This window comes from Lonchura striata, chromosome 1 (assembly GCF_046129695.1).
Source record: "Lonchura striata isolate bLonStr1 chromosome 1, bLonStr1.mat, whole genome shotgun sequence".
Taxonomy (NCBI): domain Eukaryota; kingdom Metazoa; phylum Chordata; class Aves; order Passeriformes; family Estrildidae; genus Lonchura; species Lonchura striata.
Genome location: NC_134603.1, coordinates 340,904 through 361,475, shown reverse-complemented (window position 1 = coordinate 361,475; position 20,572 = coordinate 340,904). Strand labels below are relative to the sequence as shown.

General features: G+C 46.0%; 1 long non-coding RNA gene across 6 annotated transcripts; it reads left to right on the top strand.

Moving 5' to 3' along the window:
* Window positions 1-220: 220 nt before the first annotated feature.
* Window positions 221-20,057, top strand: LOC110478057 (uncharacterized). Of its 6 annotated transcripts, none has more exons than XR_013339534.1 (6): window positions 4,499-4,674; window positions 4,874-5,044; window positions 6,745-6,839; window positions 9,066-9,161; window positions 18,953-19,504; window positions 19,750-20,057. It is a non-coding gene; the product is annotated as an uncharacterized LOC110478057 (long non-coding RNA). The 6 variants fall into 6 exon arrangements; XR_013339539.1 differs by having other exon boundaries at window positions 4,506-4,674; window positions 18,953-19,037; window positions 19,392-20,057; XR_013339535.1 differs by having other exon boundaries at window positions 4,507-4,674; window positions 18,953-19,047; window positions 19,392-20,057.
* Window positions 20,058-20,572: the final 515 nt, after the last annotated feature.

Below are 20,572 nucleotides of genomic sequence, written 5' to 3'. Positions count from 1 at the left end.
CTCCTGCCGGGGGTAGGTTGTTTTGGGGCGAGGGTTTGCCTCCGCTGGCTTTTGCACGGAGCTGCTGTAGAAGAGGAGTTTATGGGGGGCTCCCGGGACTGTCTCCTGGAAGGACGGTGGGCGCTTCGGACAGGGTCCGGGGGGATCACCTGGATCCCCACCTGGATACGTGGAGCATTGCTCAAAGGAGGAGCCGAGGGACAAACCTTTGTGCCGAGAAGCAGTGGCCAAACAGGTGAGCCGGTGTGCCTTTGTAGCGGGGACTTTTCTCCTTTCCCTTTGAAATTTCGTCATCCTGAGGTTCAAATGGAGGGGGCTGCCCTGTTGTCCCCCCTTTTAAGGGGTTTGGATTGAGGTAAAATTCTCCCTTTTGCCATCATTTGAGGGAAGCCGCTTCTTTTCTTCTCTGCTAGGGGACGCAGTTGAAGGGGAGCCCACGTTTCTGTGTCCTTGTTGGGGTGAGGTGAGCGCCGGAGCGTGGCGTCAGTGTCGGGGCTTCAGAGGAAGGGAGCTGCAGCCGTGGCAGCGCTGGCAGGGCGGGGATCGGGCTGTGCCGCTGCATTCGGGGCGCTTCTTCTGCCCCCGGCCCGGCAGCGAAGGGTCCGGCGCGGAGCCCTGCCGGCAGTGCCGGGGCTGGCCGGGGCGGAAGGGGAGCTGGGCGCAGCTGGGCTGCCGCGGGCCCACCGGAGCCGCGCCGGTGCGAGCCGTGCGGAGCCGAGTGGAGCTTTGGCCGGGCCGGCGGGCAGGGGAGGCGGCGCGGGCGGGGCCGGTGCCGGCCGGTGCCGCCGCTCCGTCCGCTCCGGGCGCGGGGCTCGGGCGCTGCCGGGGCCCCCCGGGCCCGGTGCTGGCCCCGCCGGGCCGGGGGCAGCGGGCGGGGGTCTCCCGGCGCGGCGCCGCCTCTGCCTGCCGGAGGAGCCGCTTTCCTGCCGGAGCCGCGCTGTGCCCGGGGCCGGGAGCACGGCTTCGCATCTTCCAGCCTCCCTCGCTGCGCTGGTTTTGAGGCGCTCCTGAGGAGCTCCTGGGATCGGTGGCTTTTGTTCGGAGTCGCTGTAGGAGAAGGGCCCCGGGCGCTTCTTGGTTGTTACGGTTCTTGCTTCGGGTGCTCGTGACAAGTTTTTTTTTGGGTTGAGTGTTGTTGTTGGATTTCTTTTTGATCGGTTCTTATGTTTTTTAAGGTTGTGTTTCTGAAGGTTTACACTGGTTTTTATGGGTCGTAGTGAGATAAGTGGAAGATCATTTGTTCACTGTGATATGCTCGCTTACCTTGGTTTGCATAAGAATGTACTGGTGTGTCTTTGAAATGCTTATTTGCTTACAAGGTGATAAGGAGGTTGAGATTAGAGTCCTGGGTGTGTGTATCTGGTCTGCTTGCTGTATCTCAAAAGAAGAGACTTAGAAGCTATCACAACGACCAGACTCAGACTACATCTGAAGAGTCACGCCTGCAAGGAGAAGGGGGGGGATAAAAGGAAGGTTGTGACAGAACATTTTTGTGCGCCGTTGGTGGAGCAGGAGACTCCCCGGCCGCCCAGCGCTGTGCTTTGCCTGCCTTACTCGCTTGGTATTTTAAATAAAATTGCTTTATTGAATTAAGACACTTCAAATTGTCGTGTCACAATTTATAACAGTAGCATGAAGTAGAGGGTCGTTTTTTAATTCGGTTGTGGAGGCTTTTATTAGCGCGAGTGCATAGTGTTTGTTTTGGTGGGCTTGAGGGAGTGCCCTGGAGTTAATCGGTGAGGTTTTTTTTAATATTGATGAATGCATTCTTGTTTATTATATTATAGGGGTTTCATTCATTTGGCTTATTTGATTGCCGTGTATGTTTCATTGTTGCAGAGAACTTGGGAGATATTGTTTGTGGTTATATTTCTCTTTTGGCGACGTGTTTATTTCTAGGTGGTATTTGTGTTTTGATGGTTTGAGGCAATTTTTGTTTATTGAATTAGGAATAATTATTTTGTTCTTGTTAATATAATTTTCTTTTTGTGGTTTGATGTATTTGGTTGTTGTTTTTTATTAGTTTTATTTTTGGGAACATGGGTATTTCCATGGTGGATCTCTGTAGGTATTTATTTTATTTGGGTGGTGAATTTTTTGTTTCTTCGTGGTTCCAATTTTTTTATATCTGTAATTATTTGGTGGGGTTTTTTAGTTAGTTTTATAGAGCATTGGGTTCTCTTTAAGAGTTAGTGTAGTGGTAGAGTTTTGGTTATTATTTTTTTTACAAACACTGGGGGTCTCTTGTATGGTTTGGAGTATGGTAAGTTAGTTGGCTTTTTTTTTTTTTTTTTTTTTAGTGGTTTTTGTGATTTGCTGTGTGGGTTTCTATCGGTCTTTTTTAAAATGTTTGTTTCGTTTTTGTGATAAGAGCTGCTAGTGAAAGGAGTGTAGTGCGGGTTTTTTTGCTGGTAGTTGGTTGGCTGGTGGAGCCTTCCTGAATTTTTTGGATGGTATTGGTGGGAATTTGATGCTGTTTGTTTTGGCATTTTATATTTAGGAATTAGATTAGAACTGCAAAGTTTTAACTGTAACTCTAATGAAACAAAACAAATGCATAAACATGAAAATGGGAATATAAAACTTCAATTTTAAATATTAATGGAAAACATATAAATAAAACATGTAACATAAATAATGTTATCCATTACTATTAGCTATTATATTGTTTGATATAGAGTATTTAAATGTTTATATGCATATAAGTATAGATTATAAATATAAATATCCATATATAAATGTATAATTAATGCATGTGGATATATGAATATTACAAAACAATAGGAATCAATAGAGTACATAATGCATATTTTACTGTATATGTCTTATTATAACACATTACATGTCATAAATATTATATATCGAAATATAGTACCTCAATATATTGTGATAGACTATATAAGTACTTGTAAAAATCAAAAATAGAAATATAGACATTTTAAAATATACTTTAAAATAAAGGGGATTGATATTTTCTATTTGGTAGTAGGTAGGGATTTTATTATAAAAATTATATAAATAAAATAAAATTAGAAATCTATGTATAGAAATATATCCTGAATACATTAAGATCTATATAAAAATTCAAAGGTAAGTAAATATAAGTATTAGCAGTATGTACGAAATGGAATTTAAAAAATAATTTATCTATCTCGCTAACTTATTATATATGTATAATTTATAAGTACATCAATAAAAAGTAGAAATTCAAATGTGACTATAATGATGAAAAAATATATAAATATTCAAGTATCGTTTAAAGAAAGGGCTTTTTTTGTTTTTATTTGGTTAGAGGCAGGGTTTTAATTGAAAAAATATGAATATACATTTTATTTGGATGTCGTTCTAAATATGGAAATATATAATCAATGTATACAGGTGTATATATAAAAATGTAAAATAGAAATAAAAATAAGTATTAGGAAGAGATAGACTATAAATAACACCATACATCAATCTACATTTAAAATGTGCATTTGAATATAAATACAAAAAATAGAGATAAATTTAAACGCAGTATAAAAGAAAGGGTTTTTAAAAAAGATTTTTACTTGGATAGAGGCAGGGGTTTATTTTAAGCAACATAAACCTTTTAGAAATAGAAATCTAACTATAGAAATATGTAAGCAATGTATTAGGGTATGTATAAAAATATAAAATGTAATAAAATAGAATAGGAATAAATGTAAGAAATTATAAAAACACAATTTTACATCAATATAAATTATAAATCCGAATGTGAATATAGGTATGAAAAATATAAAAATAAAATACATTGAAATGCAGTTTAAGAGAAAAGGTTTTTTCTTTCGGTTCTTATTGGGTCAGAGGCAGATTTTTTGTTGCTGTTCTTTTCCGCGCGGGATATTTCGAGGCATTCGCTGCTGACGGCGCAGTGCTGCCGCCTTGTGGGCAGAGAGCGGTACTGCAGCCCGCCGCCTGCAGCCGCCATCTTGGGAGTGGCTTGGTTCGGACTCCCTTGACCTTCTCGAGAGGGCGCGAAAACGAGGACATTGAAATTCGAGGACCCGTGTCTGTTTTTTACACTGCCTGAATTGCCTGCATGGCCGGCGCCCCCCGACGGGATTTTCCGCGGCGGCTCCGGTGCCGTGCACACGGGCTGTGGGGTCAGCAGCACCGCGAGCGTGCGGGTTTTTGGCGGGAGCCGACAGGCATGGGCAAAAACGCCTCTCTCCGTTAAGGTCCCCACGGCCCGGCTTCTTGCGAATGCCGAGTCGCGGCCTCGCATGATAAGTGCTGCCGCCTTGTGGGCACAGTGCGGTACTGCAGCCCCCCCAGCCAGCGCCCGGCAAAACCACCGAGACGGGGCGGGAAGGGCGAGGGGCGGGAGCGAGCGGCGAGCGGGGCGGTGTCTGTGAGTGAAGGGAGGGCTGAAGGCGGCGAGCAGGGCGGCGGCGGCGAGGCGGGCGGCGGCGGGGAGGGCGGGGCCGGTGCTGGCGGGCGGCGGAGGCGCGGTCGCCTCGCTCCCGGGCCGCGGCCGAGCGGTATCGGAGCAGGGCTGCGCCGCGTTTCCCGGCCCCGCGCCCCTCTCCAGACGCCGGGAGCGGCCGCGTGCCGGAAAATGCCGCCGGGGCGGCGGAGCGGGGCCTTGGCTCTGCCCGCCCCTCCTGCCGCCCTCCTTGGAATGGTTTGAGGCATTATGGGTTTATTGAGGTAAGAATAATTATTTTCTTGTTACTAATTTAAGGTGGGGTTTTTTTGTTTGTTTGGTGTTATCTTCGGTTTTGTTTTGTTTTGGGGTTTTTTTTGGGGGCTAAATGATACCTTGTGTTCCTGGAATGTTGCATTCTACCTCTGTTGTTTTCCCAGTTAGTCTGGATCCTCTGCTTACATTTTTTCCTTCACTTATTAGATGTCGTGGATATGCTGGCTGTTATGATGGAGGGCAGTGATGGCTTAGATGGAGAAATTGGGTTCTCTTTAAATAAAGACGTGATTATCCAAACATTTCCCTTCAGTGCTGTTGTCCCTGCTGCATTAGCAGCCAGGAATATGCTGTTGCTTCAGTCTGAAAACGGAACAGGTACAGAGTTGGTTTTTTTTTATGTTTTATTTCCAGCAGTGGAATGAAAGTAGAAGGAGAATATTTTAACTAATTGCATTCATCCATACAGATGTCTTTTGTGGACCCATTTGGGCTAGTAGACTAAATCTGGCATAAAAGAGCACAGAGATTTTAACTGTTGAAAAACTCTGAGCAGGAAGTGTTCCCACAGTGCAAGAATCCTTTGAGTCAGGGTGCTTTAATACTGTAATTCATAAGTTGTCTAGAGGAGGAATAGGAGAAAGTTAAACTAAGCTACCTTTCAGGAAGATGAACTAAACCTCATTAGAAGTCTGTATGGACACTTATTCTGCAAATTAAAGGAGCAGGAAGGAAGGCAATTAATGGTGCTTCAATTCTCCATCAGAGGCCTAAGAATAATGTATCTTAACAGATTTCTCTTCTTAATTCAGTTAGTGTATTTTCATTTCCCTGAATGACTCCAGGTAGACAAAGGCACAAGGGAATAGTGGGTTTTGAATTGCCCGGGGTACTACAGGTGGAGGTCCTCAGGAGGTGGCACGTGCTTTTTGGCTGTTGCCACAAACCATGGAGCTTTGAGCCATCCCAGGTGCCAGCAGCACCCTGAGCAGTGCTTACCAGCACCTGGCACTGGTAAACATTCCTGGCACAAAAAATTTTCTCTCTGTGGCCGAGCTGTGTCCTTGCAGGTAGCAGGGACAGCCACGCCATGGTCAGAGTTGCTGCTGCAGCACGTCCCATTCTGTCCTGGTAGGATTCACTGAGCACTAGTCACAAGAAGAGTGTCTAAAGTGATTTCTAAGAGAAAAGCTGCACGGGGTCAAACATGATCTTTCCTGTGGTTTTTGTAGCCAGATCACCGTTGGTTCCCAGCACTGAACCAGGGCAGGGTGTGCCATAGCTTGGCTTGTCCCTGAACGGGTGCCACCGTGCCTCTCCCTTCTTACTGCCCAAAGCTTTGTGTCCAGGCACAAGGGGAGTAGAGAAGCTTCCTGCCAGGAGATTGAGAGGCAGCCCGTGTGCTCATTCTTCTGCTCCATGAGCCTTTCCTGGCAGAGACGGGGCTGCACAGCGCTCCCTGCATTTGGAGCACTGGTACTTGCTGATAGCACAGCTTCTTCTCCCATCCTCTTGCTGGCTGTGAGGTCCTGTTACCTTCCCTCATGTTACCTTCTGGCTCTTTTCATCCCTAACTGAATTTAATTTTCCCTTGGGAGTGATCCCTGGGGTTCTGGTGCTTGCCCGTTTCTCTCTGTATGCTATAGAATTTTATTGTTCTGGGAAGACTTAAGTTTCCACTTAAGCTAACAGGGTGATCAAAAAAATGTATATAAAATGTCCTAGCTTTGGCCTTCTCTGCAGCAGGTGCACTGAGAAGGGAAAGAATTGTGAAAGGTATGGAGCTGCCTTCTCTGGCATACCACCAAGCCCCCATCCCCAGGCTTCTACTCTCCTGCTCTCTGGTTTCCAGTGCAGAATCAGCTGCCCATGGGTGCAGCGTGGTGACAGTGCACTGGTGGCACAACTGCTCTGTGGTGTATTTCTTCCAGAAATAAAAAGGGCTAATTTCTTGTAATTTGCCAAAGAGAGGGGAATGATGGAATGAGTCTCTTGGAGGCATCTTTTCTCCCGTGGTGAGTAGACCCTGTTTGCCTTCTATCAGTAATTTCACAGTCTTACCTTTCATTTTGTTGCAGATGCAGAAGAAACAGCTATGTAACAAGGCGATATGTGACGCGTGCTGTGAAATTCATTAACTTGCCACTACCTGATTATTGCAAGCAATGAAAAGGTAAAGAGATAATCGTGTTAGTAGAGCAGGGCTCGGATCACATTATTTGATTTAAACCATTATCTGTTGTGAATCTTCTGTTACCAGTGAGCTACATGGCAGTGGCAGCAAAACTTGTGTAGCACACGGGTACAGTGATGTGCCAGACTGTGCCAGCTGTGTGGGCAGCTCTGCCCAGTGCCCCCAGTTATGGCTTTGGCATGATCCCCAAGTGGCTGGCCATGGCTGTGCTTTGGCTGAGAATGGCCATCCACCAAGAAGAGGGTGGAAGCTGTGGTGGGACAAGGCAGGTACCCAGAGAGGGAACGTGCTCTTGAGAGTGGATCCAGAGACCTCTGGTTTGAAGTCATTAGGCAGAGCCTTGTGCTTTGATGCTTTTCTGATCCAAATGCAAAGCAAAAAGCAAGGATACTTCCTCTGACAAGAGGAAGAGCCATCATTTAGCCTGGCTGAAATCTGTCAGAAAAGTGCTTTGCAAAATGCAGTTGTATTTGGAGTGGCTGTTGCATAAAACAGATGAAATTTTTTTTGAGGAAGAGCTAAGAACTGTCAGCTGCTTGTGCTACTGGACACCAGATATCCCTAAGCCTCCTTCATTGCTAGACAAGAGTCTTCTTGCATGAGCACTGCATAAATACAGTGAAGGCATGGTCTCTGCACTACAGATTGTGCAGCCTGATACATGAGAGTAGATGTATCTGGATGGACAAACGGGGAATGGCAAGAAACAAGGAGAGAAATATCACAAAAGTGGTTTTATGACTGTTAAAATAATAATATATCAATGACCTGAATGGTCAGAAGTCCCCTAGAGGCTTCCTTGTTGTCTTGTCGGTTGATTGTTGGGCTCCAAGAAAAAAATACTTCCCTCATTCCTTCTGTATCACTCATGAGCCTTGTTTAGGTGAAGAGAAGAAAACCTTGGAACAAGCAGTAAGATATTTCTCTTGTTTCTCCTCTGAACACATGAGAACAGATGTCCAAGCAGTATGAAGTTAATGCAGGTCTGCTAAAGCCCTTGTGTAGTAAAGGTGGAATTGGGCAATAGTTGATGATTGGCTGTAAAGCGTGTGCATCTGTCTCTTCTAAGGCAGATGGAGGACTGCAGATCTCCATCCAAAATGTGACCCACAGTGTAACCGGGAGCATATGCTGTGCCATTGGTGATGCATGTGGCAAGGACTAGTGGCCCATTTGTCTGCAGCTTGTCCCCATATGATTTCTTGCATGCCCCAAGGCAGGGTTGGTCTGTGTTACTCAAGTTCCAGAAGGCTGCGATGCAGTGAAAGTGGCATAACAGGTAGTTCTGACCTGTAAGGGCACTGGTTCCCAAATGCCTCACAAGCAAGGCTGCTGCTCTCTCTTTGGCTATGCCAAGCAGCACATCTTGCTGCATATGTGGTCACCAGGGTGTGCAGATTGCAGTGCACCAAAAGTCTCCGCCACCAGTGCTGGCTGAATAATGTATTTTCACAACAGATATTATTCTGCATCTGCCTTGTGACTTTTAATTTCCATTTTCTCTGGCAGCTTTTGGGCAATGATTGTTATCCAGTATGTGCCAGATTATCACCATTGCCTGAGTGTTTCTTTTTGTCAGATTGAGTTTTCCTTTTCTCCAAGGAATTTGCGGCTTTTAAGCAGAAAATAGTTACATTTCTTAGCTGTTTGCCTGTGTGGTTAAAACAGGGCAATACATGAGGCCAGGACCTCGCTTTGCTTTCAGAACTGATCCCGTCAATGCTTCCTGGCAGTGTTTCCTTTCGCACAGCACCAGGTCAGGACTGTTTCAGCATTTTGTTGGTAGTCAAGGGTGAGTCCAGCCATCCAGGTTGCCCCTGCTGTCCCCATATGGAGGAAGCTCCAGCAGACTGAGGTCAGAGTGTGTTATGTGGCCGTGAGCTGAGCCATACACAGTCACTTCTTGTCTCTGGGCAGAGGACTTTGCTCCTCTGTTCCATTAAGTTACCAAGAGTGATCGTTGCTGAAATTACTTTGTTAAATAATCCAGAAGTTTGCCTTTTCCTCCTTTCTTTCCCGAGTTCAGAAGTTGGTAACCTAAGCACCCAGCCATGCTGTGTATCCCTTAGTGCTGTGTCTGTTACTGGCAGGGCTTGGGTCTGGAAGGTCTGGCTTGTTTGTTCCCCTGGGTCTGGAGGAATACAGATTTTATTCATTTTATTATGTTTTATTTTATTCTTTTTGATTTTTTTTTTCATGTAAAAGCTATCCAGCAGTTTGTCAGTTGAAGCAGAAGACAATCCTTTGCACCAATACGTACTCATGTGCACATGCTGATCAGCTGAAGTGTTAAAGCTCAAGGTGAGTGCTCCAGCCTTTAATCAATGACCAGTCATTGATTTAGCACATCCACAAGTTTCAGGAAGTAGTTCCTCCATTGCATCCAGTTTTCAGAGTACCTTTAGACACTAGAGATACTTTTCAATGTGTAATTGATTAGGTAAATGGTCTCTTAATAGTATGTGCTAAAGAGAGATGTGAAAAGCAGCTGAGCAATATTGCCACTTCTGGGGGTTACAGGTGGTGGGTACTATTAGTCAGAACTGGAAAACACAGAACTGTGACCTTTTATAAGTACTGAGCGAAACACATGAGTTACTGCTTGTCAATTAAAAGCAGTTTGGGTGTTTAATAGTTGTTTCTGATGATACTCATACACAGATGAGTGAGGAGCTACTTGAGGCAATGTGTGTGCAGCTGTCCAGCCAGAACTGAAGCAGCCTCTGGTGAAGGTGAATGCAGAGAGGCTTATGTGGCAGAGGAGCTCAGCAGATGACAGGGGGCTTGTCCACGGACTGAAAGTGGAGCTCGGGATGGGTGTGGGGTATTACAAAACAGCAGATGTCACAGGGATGGAGCAAAGGTTTAAAATGGAAGGAATCGGCCATGAGAGAGTGATGGCCAGATGGAAATCCAGCTAAGGCCCTGAAGTGGAATTATGTAAGGCGAACATCAATGAAAATCAGCTGGGTAGCAAGAACAACCAGCAGCCAGGCTTGTTTCTGGTCTCTTGCCATAGATGAGACATGCTTTAGGGTGTGCATGATGACTAGAGGCTGTGATAGCTTTAGCTGTAGCTCTTTTGTCTCCAGCCATTGTGAGTGAGTTCTGTGCTTAGTTCTCTGCTCTGGTGCATTGCAGGATTTTTAGGGTAAATATTTTTTCCATCAGTGTAACCCACCAATTGCCAACATCTCGAGGCAGCTGGATGGGGTGGTGAATATGCCATTCTTCTGCTGGTGGCTATCAGAAACGCTTAAGAGGAAAATTTCATCTTTGTTCTACATAGTGCTGTGCTAGCAAGTGCTTTCGAACAGGCTGTAATTCCCAGAGCAGTGGGGCAGGAGCTGCTCCATGATCCAGGAGCAGGCTCCCATGTAGTGGGTTGGATGCAAGGCACCCACCAGAGCCTCTCTTATCACTCACCTCCACAGCTGGACAGAGGAGAGAAAATACAAAAAAGGGTTGAGATAAGGACCAGGAGAGATCACTCATCAAATACTGTCACAGGCAAAAGATAGTCTTATTAGAGATACTAATTGAATTTATGGCTAAATAGTCAGAGCAGGATAATGAGAAACAACATAAAACCTTAAAAACATCATCTTCCCACACCCTCCTTCCCAGCTCTACCTCCTACCCCATCTGTGCAGGGACACAGGCAATGGAGGTGACAATCAGTTCATCAGGGAAAGCAGTCCCTCCCCTGCTGCTCCATGGGGTCTCTCCCATGGGAGACAGTTCTCCATGAACTTATGCAGCATGAGTCCGTCTCACAGGCAGCAGATCCCTGTGAATTACTGCAGTGCGAGTCCATCCTACAGGCAACACTCCCCATCAAACTGCTGCAGTCTGAATCCCTCCAGTGGGTGAAAGTCCCTTCAGGCTGCTGCAGCGTGGGCCACCCTACCACGGGTACAGCCTTTCAGGGACAAGCTGCTCCAGCAGGGGCTCCTCCTTCCACAGGCCTCCCACGGGGTCACAGCCTCCTCGCAGGCATCCCCCTGCTCTGGCATGGGTCTCCTCCACAGGCTGCGGGTGGATCTTTGCATCCCCATGGATCTCCATGGGCTGCAGGGGCACAGCTGCCTCACCATGGTCGCAGAGGAATCCCAGCTCCTGTGCCTGGAACACCTTCTCTCCCTCCTTCACTGACCTTGGTGTCTGCAGTTGTCTCACAGTTGTTCCTTTCACGTACTCTCACTCCACTCTTCTCTGGCTGCAATTACAACTGTGCAGAAACTTATTTTTTTCTTTTTTCTGAAACACATGATCACAGAGGCACCACCACCATTTCTCATGGGCTCAGCCTCGTCTTGAAGCACATCCATCTTTGGAGCTGCCAGGGACTGGCTCTGCCAGACATGGAGGAAGCTGCCAGCAGCTTCTTGCAGAAGCCGCCGCTCTGCCCCCCACCCTGCTACCAAAGCTTTGCCTTGCAAACCCAGTACAGTTGTATTTCATTGTTGGTCTGTCTGCACAGGCTATTAATGGTGGGGATCTGCCACCTCTTTGTTCCCCAGTACAAAGGTAAAAAGGACACCTGCAGCTTCACATCCAGTTTTTCGGGGTAAGGAGAGGAGTAAGCAGCAAAGGATGCACAAACCCAACTCCCATTCTGCCACGTGCCAGGTTTCCACAAGACAGGAACATAACGCACCCTACCTCTGCTCAGAAGAGTGTGGGGAGCCTAAAATTCTCTATCCTAATTCAGTCAGACTGCCCAATGATATGGGCCGAACTGTCAGCAGCCTAAATAGCTTTTCATGGCTGTCATTGTGGTTGGGGAATTGCTTCATGTCTGGGTTTCTTGCCAGAGCCTGAGGAAAGGAAGTAGCCAAGACCAGGTGAGAAGCGGTGTAAGGTAGGCAATTAATTTCTGGTTTCCTTTGCCACTCACAGAGCAGCTGCTAATGGGCTGGGCTTGGGGAGTCTGGTTTACAGGCACTTGGAAGTGCTGATACCATCTGGTGAAATGTTAAGTGTCTTTTTAAGAGAAAAAAATGAAAGTATTTCTGTTACAACCGTGAATAAAGAGCCTGGGTGCAGCAGTGACTGCCTAGTAGCAGAGGGACAGAGGCTGCAGGCAGGTTTGTATCCTCCATTGATTTGGAGCAATGGCAGGATTACTTGCCTGCATGTTCACTGCTTTGAGGGAGGAACAGGGTAGGAGAAATTAATGTAATAGGAAACAGAAGCACAGACTTGAGACTGTGCTTATTTCGTTGCTGTGGTGAAATAAAGCAAGGACATTTGATGATTTTTTAAAATGTATTTATTTAAAGAAAAAAATGTGGCAAATCTTATCAGAAGAGTTTAGGTTTCTGGCAGCTTTACAAGTCAGGTACCCTGTGCCTACATACAGTATTAATAATGGCTTTGCAGTATTTTTGGTTAAAATTTACGTTCATTAAAAATTCTTCAAAGCACTCCATAATTGGTGAACAGCATATGAAAGGTTAATGAACATTGAACATGTTTTACAGTTACCTTTGAGAAGGACCCTTTACATCCGTAAATGCCTGCCTGAGGTGGCCTCTGCTTTAGGACTTTAAAGCTTAAAGAAATCCTATATACAGAAGAAATTCTTCCCTGTTACGGTGGCAAGGCCCTAGCAGAGGTTGCCCAGAGAAGCTGAGGCAGCCCCACCCCCGGAATTGTCCAAGGCCAGGTTGGATGGGGTTTGGAACAACCTGCTCTAGTGGAAGGTGTCCCTGCAGGGGATGGGATGAGAAAAGCTTTGAGGTCCCTTCCAACCCAAACCATTCTCTGATTCTACAATTGTACATATTGAAAAAGGAGGCTGTGGCCTTATGTGCTTAGGTACAAACCTCCCACCTATTCTTCTGAACATACCTGTTTAGTCATTTATTCTTTCCTTTGTGCTTTCACAAGAAGCCCTTGTGCCCTTCAAAATCTCCGTAGGAGTTTGCGGTCAGTTTCCAGAATAAACAGGGATGGAAACCCGAGCAGTTTGGTGCATCCCTACTTGCTGGAATGATTGTGGATTTGACTGACGGGGTTTTGTTCCTAAACACAAGAAAAGTTTTATTCCAGTGCCACACTCAAGCGTAGCAGTGGGGCCGTGTGCGTGGCTGACCCAGCAGATGGGGCAGTGTCTTCATAAAGTAAATATATAGTAGCAGTCCTTAAGGATGTGGCCCTTCTGGGAGTGCTTGCATGTTTATATATCAAAACCATTTATAGAGAGGGCCCTTTTAATGCAGTTGAACTGCTACGGAAAAAATTTGGTTTCAAAACCAATTAATTAAGGTTAATGAAGTTTGGGACTTGGGTACTGTATCTCATGCAGTAATGCACGTCTCAGTTCCTGATAGATGTCTTCCATTTGCAACAGTAGTTACATACTGGGGACTCAAATCCCCATTGTCCCCATGCCTTCAGAGTAGGGCAGGCTCTTGTCATAATTTTACATTATAATCCTTTCCAAATGGAAACATAATGACATAATTCATTGTTGCATTTTGAAACAGTGTGGTCATCGTGAGGATTTGATCGAGCAGTTCCACTCTCCAAAAGTACTAAGGTGCTTGCAGATATTTGATATTGAGCTATTTTGGCTCTCAATTGCAAAATAAATAGGTCAGGTAAGGCCTTTGAAAGGAATTTACTAGATACATCTCACAGTCACAGAGAAGCAGGAAACTCTTCTGCTAAAATGAGACTGGGTTTATGAAAGGTCGCAGTTAACCTTTTAAAGTAAGTTTTTGCAGGTCTGCAGAGCAAATACTGCATTTTTAATGGGTAGAATCTCTGTTTTACTGATAATGCTCCAAGTTTTATTTTTTCTCCAAATTGTAACAGAGCTTCTTGTAAGCTAAGCAGCCAGCCTTAAGGCTTTTGCTTTATTGCTTCATAGTGAACTACTGAAATAGCAAGGCATTGAGCAGTAAGTACAGGAAGCAGCATAAGCCGCCAAAATAACAGCAAAATACTTTATTACCATTATTATTATTATTATTATTATTATTATTATTACTATTGGTGACTTTTAAGTCCTGTCATCATTTTTTCAGAAACTGTTGTGACACAAATAGCCACCCAAGTTGGCTTAACTTAAAAGTTCATTTTGTTTGTCTCTATAAGCACCAATCACTTACAACTTTGGGGAAGGGTCTAAAAAGGACTTCATATAGATACCGGTGTAGGTGGGTGTACAGATGTCTGTACATATTTAGCTATCTATTTATCTATCTTTACATACAGATATATGAAACATTTATAATAACTATACTTTCCTCCATTCCTAAGCTTCTCCCAGAAGTGCTTTTCTGCTGAATTTGGTGTTACACATGTGACATGGGGGATGGGTTAGAAACCTCTGGTGGGGAGACAAGAGTTCAAATGCAGTCTTGGGCCTGGCATCTAAATCAAAACAAGCTTCTTCCAGGCTCCTAAAGCTTGCTCTGAGCCAACAGACACTTCTCTAGGCTATGTGGGCTGGGGTTCTTAGGAAATAAGTGACAGTGTCATTACATCATATGGAAAGTTTAGATTGGGAAAGCTGAAATTGTCCTCGCTAAACGTTGGCATGTACTTGTATTTGGTAACATAGAGGCCCAGAGGATGTTTGTCATTGAGTGTCACAGCAGGAAGGAATGCAGGAAAAACCCCTCTTTTGTGGGGTCAGGACAGGATCTGCACCTTGTTATGCTCCTGCCCTGACAGAAGCTCAGCAAGATTTTGTTGCTCCGTCAGGCACCTGCAGGAAAGCTTTGAACAATGGTCAATGCAGGAGAGATGTCACAGGTGATGGAGCGTGTTTGTGCCAAGGCACAGTGCAGAAGTCAGCACTGGCTCCAGTGAACACCACATATTTTATGAGTTTTCAGTATGTTTTCAAAAGCAGAATGCAGAATGCATTGGAATGCAGAACTGAGGATTAAAACTAATAGCAGGCTCTGTAATGGTAGAATTCAGTGGCCTCTTCAAAGGTGTCAACTGAAAGATGTTGCGATGAAAAAGAGGTGGAGATGAACAGTGCTTTGAGAGAGCAGAAATGAAGGTTGCGGGCAATACTGAAGAAGAAGCAGATGCAGGTGGTGAGGGAGTTGGATTTTTGCGAAAAGAGAGTGTTTCTCAGGAGCAGAGAGCCAGCGGGCTCTCCGGGGACAGCAGTGCTGGGGATGAGGTGAGTCTGTGCCCTGCACAGCTCCCTGGCCCCGTGATGGAGAGTTGTCCCAGTGGCTGTAGCTTGAGGGCCAAGTCTCTGTCCTCTCAGCTTACCATGGGAGCCTATCCCAGCCCAGCAGAGCTCCTGGAAATCTCCCTGTATTCCTGCTTAGACTCTGGTCTTTGGTTTGGTCTGGGCAGTGCCCGGTGCTTTGCTCAGGGACCGTCCAGCCTTGCCCTGTACTTGCACTGCTGACCCCAGCATTTGCCACACTCTTCCCCGGGCTTTGATTGTGTTTCTGGACTCAAAGCTGTGCTGACACTCAGTTTCCTTTGGCCTCGCTATGTGTTAGCTCAGTCTTTTGCTACCAGCCTGCTTCCCTGCTCAAGATTTCAATTGCTGGAGAGATGTGCAGACTCCCTGTAGAGCAGAGATTGGAGAAGCTCAGAAGCCATCTGAGGGCCTCCCCCAGAAATAAGCCAAGGGTTTGGTGCCTGTTTAGCTTCTCCGTGTTTGGCAAGTTCAGCTGTGCAGCCTGCCCTACAAGCAGGCATTTAAGCTAGATCATACTCGGAAGTCTCTCTTAGGCAGAGATAAATAATTGCTTCTACACTCAAGTCTCCCACCTCAGCCTGGGAACACAAGATGTGGGGCAGAATCAGTGAGGAGGGACCCAACACCAACTGCCTGAAACGCACAATATACCCTCAGAGAATGCAGCTGCAGTGCCTGAGGGGATCTCTGAAGTCCAGGAAATGAAATGTCTTAGGAACAGGCTAATGTCTTAGGAACAGACTGTCCCTCTGGAATTGCAGCTAAATTTAGGTTGCAGATTATCAGAGCATCCATTTGCTCTCTCCCTGGCCATGGCAATGCCTGCACAATTCCACAGCACATTCAAGAGGATGTTAGCAACTTGCTCAATCTGAGGATCATCTGTTTCCTACCGATGGGTCTTTGCCCACCTTCTCCTTGCTGGAGGGCATGAGGAGCCCTCAGTCTCAACGAGCTCTTGCCTTATTTGGCCCTGTGGAAACCACAGGAGAGAGTGGAGCTCTTGCTGAAATTGGATCCAGTATATTACAGGAGTGATGACTTCCAAAAGTGTCCTAAGGTGGTACAAGTCAGCATGCTGGCACCCTCAGTCTCTACCCTCGTTATTTCTGACAAACACTGTTCTGTTTCCTCAATTATTCTTGTATTTGGAGAAAAAGAGTGTTCACAGCCTTGTTCTAAGGACACAGTGCAGGGATAAAGATAAGTTTCAAACCATTACGTAAGAATATATAACATAACCCCAAACGTAACAAACACAGTGGATCATATAGTGCCTCCACACACCTTCTTCCCTCAAGGAACTTTAAATGTTTTAAGAGTCATAAGCATATTTAATTACTGGGGAATGTTTAAGCACAGTTTCTTGCAAAGGAGGAAAGAAGAGGACTGCTAGGATCCTTCCCGCTGGAGGTTTTGCGTGGTTAGTGCCTTCTGCTCTGATGGAAGGCCTTGGTATAGAGGATTCCTCTGGCGGAATCTTCTGGTATGCTGGCAATTAATTAACTTTTCCTACCTTGCACACATGGAGATAGTGAACAAAAATCCTCCTCTATTTGTGTCAGAAGGTTATTGAGAGACTGGGTTCGAGAGACTGCCTAAGAGAAATTCTCCTAGCAGCCACCTCAGAAAGCCTCAAGAAGGAAGCAGCCTTGGCTTCAGTGTTCCCACTTGTCCAGCACAGGCACCTGGCGTGGGTTGGCTTCACCTTCTCACAGGCACGGTGAGGGGCACTGCCTGTCCTGGGGTGCTGGGGCACTGCAGCCCAGCACATCCAATTGACTTTTACATTTCCAGCTCTTAGGAGTGAGTTCTTCAAAGTCACAGCTCTAGCAGCAGCAGGAGAAAAATCTAGAGGCTTTCATGAGCAGCACTTAGGCTCTTCAGAAAACAGAGTCCAAGGCCACTTCACTAGGACTACTCTGGAGAAGGACAGAAAAGAGAAATTCAGCCTAGCCTCACCCCCACGACTTTGATTACCAGCTGAGGTAGGGTTAAATGAGTATTTAAAGAGGTTGGGTTCACTGACACCTGCTGGGATGCATTACCTCTTGTTAGGATGAACTAAGAGTTCTGCTGAGCTGAAGTAAAAGGCTTATATTTGTCCTCTTTGGGATGAAGGGGCTCTCAGTTGGCTTCAGTTCTTGTAAGTTGCCCTGATGATGCTGTAATGGAACAGGCTGACCTGTGGTTTAGAGCTTGCTGAATTAAATTAGTCACAGGTGACAAATGCAGTGTCCACAGAAGTCCCTCTCTGTCTGCTGAGCTGCAGCTCTACTTTGGGGGGTAATGAGTAAGTAAGGAATAAACGCATTTTGACTTTCAGGGTTCGAGCTGCACTTCCAGCTTTTTTAATTAAATAAAACATTATAAACTCAGCAGGCTTGCTCTGAAGACCCTGGAAATCACAAAATTATTAAGGTTGAAAGGGACCCACCAGTGGGGTCATCTTGTACAATGTCCCTGCTCAAGCAGGAGGAAAATGTCTGAAATCAGAGTTCAGTTCCCTATTGCAACAGTGGTAGGGTGGAATTTTGTCTCTTTTTCAAGTTTATGTTAAAAGGTGTAGGCAGCTATGATGGAAAATTGTAAAACTGGACGTCTTACTGACCAAGCCTAGTGTTCCTTGACTTTAAATGCTGCACAGATATGAGACTACCTAAGTTTGTGATCCTCCTGCTAGTAATCCGAGTGCAAGTGTGTCAGGGATATGGAAGTCCTAGAGACCAAGCACTGAGTCATTACAAAGGAGAAATACATGTCAAAGAGAATCGTGCAGGTTCTTGCCAAAATGTATTTATTAAGAGATGGACCCTGAATTTTTCAAATCCTGCTGTAGGGCAGTGTCACTTGGGCTTTGCCCTAAGGTGGAATTCTGAGTATGCCAGGTATTCCTCTTTATTCCTCCCACTGTTAGGATAAACTGTGGCACTTTGTGTCCTAATCCAAGAATAAAAAGCTGTTCTTTCCCTGGCTGGGATGGGTTCCTCAGTCCTATGAGGGTAATACAGAGCAACAGACAGCACTCAAAGCTCCTGTCATATGGCACTGCAGGGTGCACATTGTGCAAGCAAAAGGAACTGGAGACTATAGGAGATGAACCTAATGAACAGCTCCTGAGCTCTGCGGAGAAGTGATACAGCTCCCTGGAGCACTGCTGGAAGTAGCAGAATAATTGGCTGCAAATAATGCTGTCCAAATGGAAGGCTTTTCTGTCACAGAAATGGAGAAAATTACTTTCATTATTCAGTTAGCTCCTGACACGCTGGTTTCAGTGGTGCTTTTGACTCAATCTGAGCCTCCAAGGTGTGGTACCAGAAGAGCTGTTGCCAGCTTCTCCTAAGGCCATCATACAGACATGCGAGTATGTGAAAGTAACTGATAGCTCTAGCTCTAGTTCTGGTTAGAGATGTAGGGAATGCCCCTTTACTATGATAATATGCTGTAAGAGCATCTTCAAAAGGAAGGTGTCAGAAATTCTTTAGTGTTATTTTTGTGCTGTGGTCTGCAGAGGTGTAGCTGTCATTCCAGAACTATTTTTGTTTTGATGGTTTGAGGCATTGTGGGTTTGAGTCAGGAATAATTTTTTGTTAAGTTTATTTGTGATATTTAAAAACCCATCTCCAAGTGGGCCTGGATGCTGATCCCTTTTGCTGGTCAGTGAGAGCATCTGACAGCTCATATTTCCAAGTGCTTTATTTAACAGGAAGCTGGTTTGTTCCTTCTTGTGAGTAGGATCGTTGGCTTTGCATGGGCAAAGCCACTCTGGAATTTCAGGCTAAGAAAAGAGTTAGGGAACTCTTTTCAAACATAGTCCTGGAGGTAACAAGCAGCTTGGCTTGGTAATCCTGTGGGGAAATAGAAGAATATCTGTTCTGATTTTTGTCTTCTCTTTCTTCCACAGCTGATTCTGTATCCCTGACTTCCCTTCGCGTCAGGGACACGTGGCTTGGAGCACAGGAGCTGGATTTGTCACTTAGCTGCAGCAGGTTGGTGCAGGTAACGAATTACAGGTGACTTGGAAACTGGGGAACAAAAGGAAGAAACTGTTATGTCTCTTAGCAAAAAAATTGGCTCCATCAGGGCATTAATTCAGGGGACTGACACTTCACCTTTAACGTTCTGCCCTGCTCCATCCTCATCGCCGTGAGCCATGAGAGCCTCCTGAGCTGTTCTCCTATAGACCTACCTTGTCTGGTCAAAAAAAAATCAGTATTTTATTACTGGGTGCAAACTCAGGGGGAAGATTTTATTCAACATCTCTCAGTGGGACATTAAAGCTCCAATTTCCCTTTTCTGGAACACTTTGAGAGACAATATTACTTCTGTAATTTTTATTGCAGGCATTTTTATCTTTTTGAAGAACCAAAAAGACTGCATGCGTGTGCCCTTCATATCCATCCTCTGTCTAATACAGGACAGGAGAAGAAGGCTGCAGAGCTTCCTACACTGGGGTGTAAGTAGCCAGTATGAATAGAAGACTGGGCTAGGGAATTAGGACGGTTTGCTTGGGTTTAAAAAGCTTGAATGGCACTTCAAGACATTTATGTCAGACATGGTTTGTTTTTATTACCCTTTTTTTAATTTAAAAAAAACCCACACGCACACAAAAAAACCACAAACCAAACCAAAACAAAACCCTAATCCATCCCTGCTGCTGCGATGTGGGACCAAAACCCGCCTTCCCTGCATTCGGAACAGGTGAGAGGCGGAACTAAAGCCCAAAGGATTTTCTGCTCAGTGACTGTAGCTGAGTTTTATTGGGAGCTCTCTGGGAAATCTGGCACATCATTCAGGGATGTGGCCATGAGGGGAGCGGAGCCCAGCTGCAAACAGGCAGTGCCGGAGCGAGAACCTCTGCAATGCAAACCGGGCTTTCTTCCGTGGAATCCCGGCTGTGTGCTGCCCCAGGGCCTTTGTACAAATAGCGTCACCGGAGCTGCACGTTCCTTGTGATATGGATGGGATTTTGGGGGGGTTCAATAAAAAGGAGATGCAAAATGAGGGAATTGCTTTTACGTGTAACTATTCTTGTCCTAAAGGAGCCATCAGCTCTGTCCCGAGAGCTGAGTTACGAGTGTGTGTGTTGAAAGAGCCGCAAGCCTTTAGGGGCTGCAGTTTGTGCGCCCTGTGCTGAGGTGCCCTGAGGAAATGTGTGAGCCGGAGGGAGCCGGGGCCGGGCGGAGGGAGCCGAGCTGTGGGAATGGGCGAATGGAGGCGGGTGCGGGCGGGACTAGGCGAGCGTGGGCGAAAGCGGCCGAAAGGGGCCGAGGAGGCGAGCGGAGCCGAGCTTTGCCGAGTTCAGCCGAGGTGAGCCGAGCTTTGCCGAAGAGGCGAATGGAGGCGAAAGCGGCCGGAAATAGCCGAGCGTGGCCGAAAGTAGCCGAAGCTGGCCGAGGAGCCGAGTGCAGCCGAACGGAGTCGAGCTCTGCCGAGCGCAGCAGCCCGGGCGGGGCGCCGAGGCGGAGCCGGGGCGCTGGGAGGATCACCTCCTGTCCCTCTCTCTCCCGCTCCATGCTCCTGC